Source organism: Cryptomeria japonica, chromosome 8 (genome assembly GCF_030272615.1).
Source record: "Cryptomeria japonica chromosome 8, Sugi_1.0, whole genome shotgun sequence".
Taxonomy (NCBI): domain Eukaryota; kingdom Viridiplantae; phylum Streptophyta; class Pinopsida; order Cupressales; family Cupressaceae; genus Cryptomeria; species Cryptomeria japonica.
In genome coordinates, this window is record NC_081412.1 from 602,520,782 (window position 1) to 602,535,110 (window position 14,329).

Genomic DNA, 14,329 nt, shown 5'->3' on the forward strand with positions numbered 1-14,329 from the left:
GTGTGTGTGTGTGTGTGTGTGTGTGTATGTAGGTATATATATATATATATATACATATACATACATACATACATATATATATATACATATACATACATACATATATATATATATATATATATATATATATATATATATATATATATATATATATATATATATAGATGTAGGTTTTCTTTTCTTTCTCTCTTTTGGCTTCTCACAAGACCTTATCCCCACTCCATGGATATGTTGACAGACTGCAACATCTATTTGTTTCTTAGCAATGGTAAAGTATGATTAGTTTGGTAGATTCTCGTTGGTTCGAGATAGCTCTTTTTAGACACTTCTATTTCCTATTCATTATAATCCTATTTTGTTTTTGGGGGTTGTTAACAATAATGGGATTTTCATGAGCCTTCTAGTTCTTTCATCAATATGTGCTAGTAAGGGTTGACTCCTTCCCAAGTTATATTCTTGTCTCTTGGGCTAGCTGGTTCTGTATACTGACAATTTTCTATGGTCTTAAATTGATATAGCTTCTCTCTAATAAGATGTCCATTTTTTGTAGTTTGATATTTTATGATGGTTAAAATTCATTTTGATTGTCTAGGAATTTCAGCCAAATTAAGGTCATTGGAAATCCCCCACCCATGGGAGGGACACTCAACTATATTTGGGGGGGAGGGCGGGGGGCACAACCCCACCACCAAGGGAAGGACTAACCTAGGAAACCTAGAAATAGGGAAACTGTATGGGGCCCCAAGCATTATGTGCTTGCAGTAGAGGGGGACATCCCGTCTTTATATTTTGTCTTTAGCCAATTAGTTGCCCTGCCGATGTATCGGTTCATCATTAGGTACAAAGCTCAAAGAGCTACCTCCCTCTCTCCAGTTAGCAATGGACAACATGGATAAGATGTACAATGATTTTTAATAAATCTAACCTCCTTTGTTGAGTGAATATTTTGCATTACAGGTTCTTACAGGGCCACGCATGATTGTTTTGGGCTGGCGGTCAAGGAATTGCTCAGAGTTATGATTATTTTAATACTATTTGTTGATAGTTTATATGCTCACTTAAGGTTATCTATATAATTCTAGTTTATGTCTAACAACTAGTTTAGTAGTTTGGAATGCATGTAGTTGTTAACTTGATTTGTAGGGGATCTCAATGGCCACCAACTAGTGGACCTTGAAATAAAGACCAAGGTCTGTAGTCTCAATATTGCACAATGTGTGTTGAGGATATTCGAAAAGAGCTCATCTTTGTGATGCTTCATGAGTTTAAATGGATGAAAATATTGGTCATAGACACAAATTGTAACTCACTAGCCATTTGGCTTGGCATGAGGATGGTACATTCCTCATGGTTGTAACAATTCTGACTGTATTTTGTTTTAAGGGGCAAGATTGGAGGTTTTCTCCACCCAACTCTTTCCTACCAGTGCCCCTAGTGAGCTGGGTTGTATTAGGTTTTGAAAATTAATAAAATTATGACTACGACCTATTACCGATCTATATATATATATATATATATAATTCATAATATTTTGAAGTTTTGATATAAAATTTACAAATTTTTGTAAAGAAGAAAATCTCAATTTTGAAATGAACAATTATTAAAATTTTAAATTTTATTAACAATTCCTCTATAATTACTTCTCTTTTTACTATTTAGATATCACTTATTAAAATAAATTCCTGCATCACATCTTGGTGTGAATGTTTCTTTCATATTCATAAATCATTTTGTCCTATTTAAATGGGTTAATGGAATTTGAAGAGACTCTTGTCGTTGAATCCTTTGTGAATGGTTCTCCTTCCTAGCTTTACTAATAAATCTATTATATTAGATGAAAAATGCCTTTTAAAAAACCTCAAATTAATTGGAATGAAATTCCATCCGACACATCCAAAAATTTCAGCTCCTTCAATGAACTTTAATGGTGCATCAATGATCTCAACTAGCGCAAATCACTGTTACACTGTGGCAATGAGCCCGCATCAAGGGACTGAAGGCGTGTCAAAAGAGGAGTATTTCAGTTGATACACGAATATAATCAAAATCTCAGTAAAAAGAAAAGGTACATGAATGGTTGCTGAGTATTTGGAAATTAGTTATAGTATTTGAAGATTCATCTTTATTAAAAAGATTGTGATTAAGTTTTGAATATTTCGAAACATAGAAATTCTTTTTTAATGTTTTTTTATGTTTTTTATGTTCTGTTAATCATAATTTTTCATTTTGTTTTGAAGTCATGATATGTGTTCTAATGTGTTTATGCAAAAACAAGAACAAACAAATAAAATTGTACTTGAAGTTGCTCACTTTTTAAGTACTTCTGAATCATTGAGGTAATGCTCAAAGTATTGTTACCAAGGTCACCTAGACTTCCACCTCCACTTCCACCTCCATTAGAGATTGGGTTTTGTCTCATGGAAATCATTGAGGAGGCAGTCAATCTGTTCATGGCAATTAGGATGCTTATTCTTAAGCCTCTCCACGTCATGTGAGAAGAGATCATGTTTAGGGAGAATGGTCATAGCCCATCATCAACAGTTGTGCTTCTCACCTAGCCTTTGGTGGTGGGACTGCTGCCTGGCCAGACTTCAGCAAGTTCTCCTGGTTCACTCTTGATATTTATCCTATTTGAGTTGCTACTTAAGACAAACAAGATGTTATTAGTGGTTGGGACCCTCCCAAGGACACATCGCACTCCATTGATGTATAAGATAAACTGGATGTCCCAGATCTACCTCCTCCTCCCTTTTCTCTTGCTCTCACTGTATAGTAGCTTGTTGTACTTGTTGTATTGTAACCCATTTGAATTTCAGTGTGTAACTATTTACCCACCCTTTTATGAATATAAGTAACACTATCATTTAAATAATTATACAACCACTATTCTAAATTAAAAAAAAATTAATACCATATAATTATTTTGTCAAATAATATACAGATATGAAATTTAAGATCTCTTAGGAAAGAAAATAATTATAAATCTTTAATCAAATCAGTGACTTTAATTTTCCATGCTTTTCACTTTCTACCTTCATGTTTTACAGCTCTATGTAAGCAGATCAAATACAACATTCATTGTAATAATGAGAAAGAAAAAAAGTAAAGAGTTAGTTCAACAATCTCCTACCTTTTGCAAAACTTCCCCTACCGTGCAGTCTGATATCAAATAGAAATAATGTAGAAAATAACATTATATGTCAAAATGATAAGAATATTCGGTTATAAAAAAAATTTATATTTTAAAATATATGTGATAAATTTTTATTTTTATGTATTCTTTATATCATTAAAATATCCGGAAATTTATTAAAGGCAACAATTTTTTCTTTTAAATTTAACCTTCTTAAACTGAATTCCATTTTTAAAAAATCTTTGACCTTTTGATATACTGATTTATTCATAGAATAGTTTTAAATAAAGAAAAGCATGGAATAAAGAGGAGAAATAATTGTCATGAGTCACACATATGTATAGACTACTAGTTCTGAAGCCAAAACAAAACTCTGAAGTAAACTAATTCTGGAATAAAACAAATCTAAATGGAATTATATTAAAATTGTGGTAAATGAGATTATCAGACCAAGGAAGCAGGAAAAAAAGAACATTATATAGGCACATGCATGGTGGACAATATATGCTAAGAATTCAAAGTATTATATAATAAGCTCAGTAGAAACCCAACATATTATTCCATTTATGCACTATTTTCTAATCTATAACATTTTGTTCCTCTAATATATTTGTACGAATAGTACCAAGAATTGTAGGGAAGACAATATGAAAGTGTAACATGTAAAATTACTTGCTAAACCTATGAAAACCAGGAACACTAGTAGAGCTGCAAATTACATAATTGCATAAATTGAGAAGAAATAAAAAATTGTGAATAAACCGCTTCATTGACTTAGGAATGAGTATAATATATAAAGCAAAGATAAGCCCTCTAAAATGGCAATAACCAACTAGAAAATAGGCTTTCAACTTTATGCAAGATTGCACAACTAAGCAATCATAATCCCATCCCTTAATAACTAGCAAACTTATCTAAAAGAATATTCTAAATAGAATATTCTACACTAACACCCCCACCTAAGTGTAGCTAAGTGAATAGATAAATATGGGTCCTGGCAACAAAGCCATGATCAGGGAACCAATTATAAAGAGGAATGGAGAAAGCCCAATTGAGAAAAACACCTAACCATTTATTTAAACTAAAGAAGAAAGCTGCAACTATTGATGAAGAACTGCAAATGAAACCAAACTGCAACAGGATTATATTAGAGACGGGATTATATGAGATTCATAGAAACCACTACACGAGATGCAGTTGAACATATTCTAGACTGCTCAAATGGATGAACATATAGGTACACAGTTTCCAAATATAAAAATTAATCATCTGAAGACAAGAAGATATGATTCCACAGGAAAGTGCTTGAAACTGAAAAACTTCATAGATGTCCTCTAGTTGGGATGAAGTCACTATTAATCCAATGCTTCATATTGTCCCACTAGAAAGTGTTGGCATTTTGATGATGTTTTGATTGTCATTAATGGACACACACTTTCTTGATGTATGAGTTATGCTCAACCAGTAATTGTTCCAACCGGTATTATGTATTATAGTCTTTAGACTATCAGTGTTTTATAGAAGATGTTTATCGATCACAAATTGACTGAAGACCTCAAGCGGGATGGAGAACCCAAGCAGTATGAAGACCTCAAGTGGTTCAAGGATCTCAAGTGGTACGAAGGAACAAAGTGGTAGTTAACATTTTCCAGTCTTCATTTTTGACAATTGGTAATCGATATATTATATGAACCGGTATTACTCTGTGATGAGTTACCAACCGGTATTTTTGTGATGAGTTATCATCCACCGACACTTTGGTGGTGATTTTGTGTCATGTTACCAAATGTGTCTAGATGCACTGAACCTAGGAACTTGTAGTTTAATCCTATTGGACCGAAATGAAATCAGTTTCCTTTATAAGGACATCATGTCTAGGGTTTGTATATGTGAGAGATGTATGATGCATGAGAAGGTTATGTGGGATCTTTGCAGAGAAGATTAGTTCTATGTGAAGAGATAGAGTGTGGAGATATTGAAGACTGGAGTAATGCTGAAATACATTAACAATGAGCTATCAAGGATCTAACCAAGCATATTGTGCTATTATCTAGATCACTCACTTGTTGATTACTCACATCTTTGACAAGTCTGAAACCCTTAACCGGGTAGGCCTAGCAAAGACTTTGTAAATCCTCTAACAAAGGTGGTTCACAACTATGGATCTGAAATCCTCTCACAAGGTAGTCTTTAATAGGACTTATCTCCTAACAGAGATCTAGATTCCTAATAGGATCTATTTTGGTGAAGAACATTGTATGAACTTAACGAGTCTGACCTTAACCGGTCTGGTTTCTATTATGCAGATAGTTACTTGTGAGTTTTTGCTCACTGTGGTTTTTCCCATTTGGGTTTCCACATCAAATATCTTGTGTTATGGTGATTGTGGTTTTGTGGGTGAATGCTTTATTTGCTATTTGGTTTGCATTTATCTTAACCGGTTTATTAGTGAATTTGTTATACTGGTTATTTGCTAAACTGTTTAAGAGTTTGAGTTCAGTATTTTTTGGTATACTAATTCACCCCCCCTCTTAGTATTCATTAGAAAGAAACTCTAGAAGCACTCAAGGATCCAACTCTGGAATCTCATGTAGACAGGAACCCTGCTAGAAAGAATCTCTGGGAGCAAACAAAGTTGCAATACTGGAATCTCATGTAGATGGAGATTTAGAACAAAAGAAAAAATTTGGCTACCAATTGGAGAGAGAGTGTGAAGCTTGGTAGTTAATTAGCAACTTTCATAGTTCGTTTATTAAGGAAGATTATTAAAGGAAACCTATACTAGATGCTTTAAGCAAAAACCCCCATATTCAATTTCACAAAGCCCATAATTTTCTCAGACCTTTATCATGCAATGCTAGTAGAGCAGGTAAATTTTTAAAGAATCAACATAGGAAGAAAGAATGCAGGAGGAACATGCATGTATCTAGAAACAAAGGCTTACATATGCTTCCATGTTAGAGATAATCTTCATAGGATTTTGCTTGCAAACATAGAGAAGAACTGGCTTGCAAAAGACAAATTGAAATAAAAAGCAAATCAAATCTTCACACAATATACAAATGAATTTGCACTCATACCAGATTGAGCTCGAATACTATGTAAAATTATTTGCTAAACCTATGAAAACCAAGAACGTTGATAGAGCTAAAATTACATAATTGCATAAATTGAGAAGAACTAAAAAAATGTGAATAAACTGCTTGATGGAATTAGGAATGAGTACAATATATAAAGAAAATATAAGACCTCTAAAATGACAATAACCAACTAGAAAATAGGCTTTTAGCTTTATGTAAGATTGGAAAAATCCATGCAAGATTGCACAACTAAGCAATCATAATCCTATCCATTAATAACTAGAAAACTTATCTAAAGGAATATTCTAAACAAAATATTCTACACTAACATAACAACTAAACGAAGTTTCAAAAAGATTAGAGATTTGATGTAGTGAAAATAATAGAGAATGCTTTACATGTGGGGTTAATTATTTAAGTAGACTTACACTCACTTTTAGCTTAGTGTTTGATATTGTAGTCAAAAGAGTACATAGAGAGGCATGAAAGGGAGAACACCATAAAGAAGAATAGGAATTTATAGTAAGGCAGTCTTCACAAGTAGTTCTTTAGCTAGTGTATTTCCATTGTTATTTCTAAAGTGACTTGTTCTGGTTGTATTTTTCCAATTACTTGTTGATAATGAGTGCACACTTGAAAGTTTGGTTTTAGTCCCTACATTTTCTCATAATGTGTTTCTCTATGTTTTGTTCAAATTATTAGGTTACTTTACATATTGAATTAGAATCTTGGCCGACGCAAATAATTGTAGAAGTTGTTGGTCACATAATCTCATTTGACCCTGAACCCATTTAGGTTCTCTTTAGCAAGATAAATTTTAATTTAAATTATTTTCTTGTATGCATATCATGAGTCAAATAGGTCTAGTTGGTTAACAATTAGCCCTAGTTTGTCGTCACAATATCTTCCTATTTTTTTTTAAAAGATTGTTATTCTTCCATGGACCACAACTATACAATTATAAAATTGTAACTCATTGAAGACTAAATTAATTCAAAATTGGTTCTATTTTTGTTCTTCTTTGTTTTCTATTTTTAATAGCATAAATTTTGCTTCCTAATGTGAGTTGATCAAAGAAATTCTCTACCATCTCTACTAGTGGAAACTCATACTCAAATAGCTCTATTTTTGTTCATTCACTTCATCTTTTTAAATTCACTTTGCCTATATTCACCAAGATCCAGAAGAGAACCAATATACTCTTTATTGAAAGGAAGCTAAGGTGTACAAAATGCTTCCCAACCCTTATCTAGTCAGGGAGATAGTGTAGATTTTTGTTACAAAACTTCTATTACAACATAAGAAACACATTCACAAGAAGATATAAACATGCATAAAGATAAACACAATCAACATAATATATATTGTGGGGAAAAACCTTTCAACTGAAAAAACCTTCCCATACTCCAAAAGCATAGTACAAAATTAATGGTCACAATACATTATCACCACTTAGCTTCTTCAACAAGAGTCTACAACTAACAACACACAATTATGATTAGTTCTAGTAGCAAAACACTTCACCTGAAAACAATAATGTTCATAACTAATACTCTCCAAGGATACTTTTTATAGAGAAATACAACTCAAGAGGAAGCTTCTAGATGAAGTTAAAAGATGGGATTGTGCAAAGCACTTGGCCCTATTTTTTGGCCACCAAAAATCATGCAAATGATACATGTACATCTCCAAATGAATCCCCATTCAAACCTCCTAAGTTGGGCACCTAAAATTTACTATTTGAGGTAAGATAAATACTCTTACACATCTTACAATTGTCATAACTTACACCACTCGTAGTTGTAACAGAATCTATCATAAATGACTATTATTAGTTTATTTTGTCATAACCCAACTTGGGTACCCACCTTCTTCATGCAAAAGGTATCTCCCACCACTTGTCTATTCTGTCATAGAATCCATCATAGCATGACACTTGTGAAGATACTCAAAGTGGGATGCCTATATTCACATGTGCGACATATATGTCATATAGTCACCAAGTAGGATGCCACCTAGCCTCAGGGTCCTACTAGATAACTACACATTTGCAGGTAATTAAGTAATCAAAATAATAAAAAAATAAAGAAAAATCAATGCTTAAGGATTTGCGAAGGTTGAGACACCTTAATCCCAACATTTCCCCACTTGTTGAAGACCTTTCAAATAGCCCATACAGAAACTGCAAGGGGGCAAGAGGCCCATAGAACTAGAACACCATCTGAACTTCTTTGTGCTTATTTATTTTGTCAATGCATCTACAACATTCATCAAAGGGTCAGCCTTCTCTATTTTTTTCCTTCCCATCCTCTATCTTATATATACACACACATACACACACATGCACATGCACATGCACATACACATACACATACACATACACATACACATACACATACACATACACATACACATACACATACACATATACATATACGTATACATATATGTATGTATGTATGTATGTATGTATGTATGTATGTATGTATGTATGTATATTCATGTATATATATATACATACATATTAATGTATGTGTATGTATGTATATAAATATATACATATATGTATCTTCATTTATATGTATGTATGATATGAAGTGAATTATTTCCATAAAATGAGTAAAGTTTGTTTTCCTAAGGGTAATTATTTATGATTATCCTTTGTCAACTCTTAAGGGGGTTTTGTGTTGTTATTCATAAATGGTAAACTTATTTTCAAATTTGTGATGTTTAACTTTAACGTTGAGATCAAAATTAGAAAATTCTTAAATAACAAGTAAAAATTAACCAAAATTATTAAAAAATGCAAAGAAAATGAGATACATAAACCTTATTCCTTGAACTAGATAATATATTTTTACATATTACAATGATTTAGGTCAATACACTTGACCAAAATATTATTCAAGAAATGGTCAATACCTTATTCCTGCACTTTCTCCCACCAAATTATGAAAAATAACTAGTTCAAAAAACTATTCAACTTTATTTGGGATTTCCTCTTTATCAAACTATTATACAACCATTCTTAGAAGAGTGGCTTTCAACTCACCTATTCCAAGAGCAACCAAGTGCATTTATAATGTTTTTTCATACAACATGCTACCAACTTGTAATGTATTTGTTAGACAAAATAAACATATGGATACCATCTTTTATATAGAAGAGAAATAATATAATCACACAAATGACTCAACCTATCAATCTCAATTTTAAATTAAAACCCATTTATAATCAAAGCAAAAATGGAATGAAATGCATACCAACACTAAAGACCATGAATCAAAAATAAATCTTAAAACTATATACACAAGAAAACGCAAAACAAAGGTAGTTAGTTGAACAAAATGGTGATAAAAATAAACAAAAAAATTAGGCACATATATGTACTAGGTCCCATTTTTAATCATTCATATCAACCTTATCAAGCACTTCAATAATCCTGGTACTCTTTTCCTAAGAAAAAAATGGCATTTCAATCTCTATTCTATAAAATATGCTAACCTGAAGCTAAGGAAAATTGTATCTTTATATCCCATTTGCAATAGTAAGGAAAACAAATAAATCCAACAAACCTACCAAGGTATTCCAAAAAAGGAATTAAAAAATTATTAAGCTCTGAACCAAAATTACTAAATTTCAATGGTAAACAAGTTTCATTTCCTGATAAAATACATAACCAACAAAGCTCAATAGGCTGATGCTTTACCTTACTATTGCAGATAATTTGCATGTGCAAAATGTTTAAAGACCAGTAAACAATACAATATTATAGCAACAAATTGTAAAGCAGGATACCTAGAGACATACAAAAAGCCCAATAGGGCATTGTAGTTGTATGTCATACAAGGTTAGTGAACTCTTGAACTACATCTAATGGAGATGAACCTACATAGATGTAGAGGTCCAATGAACCCCCAATAACCCACTAACCAAAATCCAAGGAAAAGTGTATCCCTATATCCCATTTGAAATAGTAAAGAAAATGAATAAATATAACAAACCCTCCAAGAGCTTCCAAAAAAAGGAATCCAATAAAAATATTAAACCCTTAACAAATATTACTAAATTTTAATGGTAAATAAATTTTGTGACTTGATAAAATACATAACCAACAAAGCTCAACAAGTTGATACTTTAGCTTACTATTGTAGATGATTTTCATGTGTAAAATGTTTAAAGGTTAATAAACAATAAAATGCTACTATTGCTTATTTTTTACCTTCACGTTAAAATAGCCTAAATAGCCTTATAATTGTATAAATGATTTAAAAGGTTCAAACACCTTGTCATTTTTGTCAAACTAATTAATTAGAGCAATGTTTTAATTCAAGTTGTAGAAGAATTCTTAAAAGGGTATATTCCATGTCATAATAAAAAAAAGGGGTTTGTATCAAGGACCTTTTTATATCTCATGTCTAGGTGTTTTATAAAGAAAATAAGCTTTCAAAGGCGTATTTGAGTTCAAAAGTAGACTCATGCACTTTGCATATTAAGACATTGATGTTAATTATTAGGATCATAAAGCATATTCTTGGTAACTTTCACGTGGGAGAGTTGAACTTAGCCTTTTTTGCAGATAAGAGGGAAATGAAGTTAAATGTGATGCTAGGGTTTCCTCAAGTTTTACTCCTTATTCTGCCCTTTCCATGTTGGTGGAGTTTTGTACTGAGAAAGAACTTCATGCAGAGATTCATATAGCCTCATACACCGCTAAAGAGCCATCAATAGGAATTTTTCAAAAGCCATGCAAGGGTTCATGTGAGATTCTCAAAGATTTATCATAGAGTTATAAAAGATCACCAACAATGATATGCAGATGCTCATTCTTATCATACAAATCTATAAGTCCACTATGTCTTCCTCCTTGATTCTCACAATAAATTGAAAATGAATGGGATGGATAGGTGAATATTATTTTTTTTAAAGAAAGACGAAATGGTGGATTTTTATTTACATGTAAGCTGTTGGAGAAGAACCCATTCATGGTGATTACAAGTCCTTTTAATCTTCATGTCAAAGATTATCCTATGCTCTATTTCATGCATGAAGCTCCAAGAATGTACAAGGTTACTAAGAAATCACTATCAAAGGGTCTCTAAGTCATTGAACAAGGCATTGAGAATCTTGCAAATGATAAACATGACAGAGAAGGGAAACACGAAGGAAAATCCCTTCAAGAACAGTCACCATGGACAAAGAAAGTTATAGAGTATACATAGGAAGCCTTTTTAGTAGTCCTTAGAGCTTTTTAACAGTCATCACAGCCAAAATACCAAAAGGAGAACATATGTAGATCAGTGCTTTATTTTGCAACCTCAAGAAGCACAAAAGGTAGTGATCAAGATAAAGATCACAGTGTCAAGACTGTTTGTAGAGACTAGAGATCAAAATTGACATAAAGCACATGGTCTAAGACACTATAGCAGCCACAAAGTGATATTTAGAAGATCAAGAAAATTATCGCAATCACATCCAAATCAATAGGATAGTATAAAGTGCAGACTAATGAACCGCTATAGTATTGCAGATTATAAAGACAAGGTGAGAAAATTTAAAGACATGACTAGCCACAATAAATGTTATGAAGCAAAGGCAAAAGACAGTAATCTAAATGCGAAAGAATGATATAATAGAAAGGACCAAGGACTTTTGAAGACAATAAATTCCAAAACAAGAGATCACTATTAAAAGACAATAAGGATAGAGAGTATGTCAAGATGACAGTGGCATGACTATGAAGAACAATGACAGTAGGTCAAGAGCAATCAATGGATTGAACATCATAATAAATAAAAGAGAGTCATCCATACTATCAAAAGAAAAAGTTTAATTTAGTAGCAAGAGCATAGGTCTGAAGTAAAACATGGATGACGAAAACCCTAAAGAGAGTAGATCTCAAGAAAGATAGTGGTTACAATGTTGTTGGAGTCATTGATTACTGTTGCCCAAGAGCTTGAATAGACTATTGCAAAAAGGGGGTAGTCACATTCAAATTTGCAACCCCTAGACACAACACACTCTTCAGCAAATGTAGTCCTCAATATAGTTAGCATCAATAAAATCTCTTCCAATCATAGTATTGTTGCATACCTTTCCATGGGACATACCTAACAAAAGGATAGTCATGTAAAAGAGGAGAAGAGAATAGTAGTGCATGTTTGAACAATCCATGACCTAGAGCAGCCCAAGTCCTTTGTAGTAGGCCTAACCCTCAAGGAAGAATGACAATCCAACATAAGGATTCTAAAAACTCAAGCACAGTCAAGGAACAATTTGTAATGAATGATACAAATTTAAAAGGAATCTATCAAAACATCAATAGAATCAAACTTTGATCAAGGGGAAAAAAATATTGAAGAAGAGATTGATGTCCTAAGATTTGTGCCTAATAAAGAATAGTAATGGTTGCATTCACAACAGTCATAAATTTAACAAAAGGAGTGTTGCAAGGTGTGTGCCCTTGGTCTCCTTGTGTTGTGAAGTGAAACGCTTGGGTTTGTGATATGGCTTAATCACCTCCTATGGATTCTATAAGTCTAGTGGTTGTATCGGGAATTAACAGGTCGATCTTTTGGTGCAATGACAACCACACTTGTAATAAGTGGTATCTAAGCTTGGTCATAGGTTCAAACCCCTCGCTTGCGCTGGGGGGATTGTTGCAAGGTGTGTGCTCTTGGTCTCCTTGTGGTGTGTAGTGAAGTGCTTGGGTTTGTGATATGGATTAACCACCTCTTGTGGATTCTATAAGTCTAGTGGTTGTATCAAGAATTAATAGGTTGATCTTTTGGTGCAACGACAACCACACTTGTAATAAGGAAGTTTACAAAAATGTTGCAATACATGAAAGTAGTCACTACTATCAAAGGCACAAATGGACATAAATAAAATAGATTTCAAGTCTCATGAGAAGAACATTGAAGATTGCAAGCTACAGGAAGCTCTAATAGAAGTTATGGAGACTGAGTATCGTGGTCACAAGAGAAAATTCTTTCATTAGACAAAAAAGAACATGGTGGTCACAATCAGAGGAAAAGTCATAACCAATGAAAGAAATGAGTAGATTCAGTGAAGGCTTTAGTGTGCAGGGATAGAAAGCTTCTAAAAGAGTAGTTACAACTAAAACTCAGCCCAAAGAACCATCTATACAGCAGTAAAGAAGTGTATACATAGTGAGTTGCATCCTTCTTAGGCAGTGATACCAACATATTTTGAAGAAGGACAACAACCTTTATATGAATATAGTACACATCTTCAAAAGGACATAGTATAGTACAAAAAATAGTAAAGTAGTCATTTAAAGGTCATGAAAAGATCATTTACATGATGTTTAATGTCAATTACCTTTGAGTTTTTTATGTTAAAGCAAAATGATAAAATTGGGGAAGTTCGAACTCTTTATCCTACACCTGGATAGTCTACTCAAAATCTCATACTCAAAGATTAAACATCACCTAAGGGCATAAGTAAACAAGTAGAAGATGCAATTTAGTAATCAATGCTTAGTTTGGAGAAGGTAAGAGGTGAGTTTTGAGTTCACAAGTAGTTTGTCTTAGCAATAGTTCAGTGAAGGAAACCTGAGACAAGGGGGGGTGAATCAATTTTCACCAGATATACAAACTTAACCACAAATACTAATCTAATAAACTACAACAATAACAAAGATTAGCTCAAATTGAAAGCACAATATAGAACACCAAGATTTTGATGTGGAAAACCCGGCTAAGGAAAAAACCATGGTGGGAACCTACCCACAATAAGATGATACTCTGTAGTAGTATGTGTAAAGATTACAATGGGGAATGCACCTACATTGAGGCACACTACCTAGAGCTCACTACTCAAAAGATAATGACCCAGAAGGCTACAACCCTTAGGGAAGTCTCACTGACTTACAACAAGATTTGGACTACAATCCGAAAGGAATGAACTACAATAATATCATCTCTAAATGCCTGATGATAGTTTCGATTAAGCACTATTTTTTTCTATGCAATACCATTCTCTGCTCAATCACAATGTCAAAGGATGAATCACTTGTTCACACATACACCACTCTCTAATAATGCAGACACAATCTTGACACAAAAATTACATGACAATACCACCTATTTAT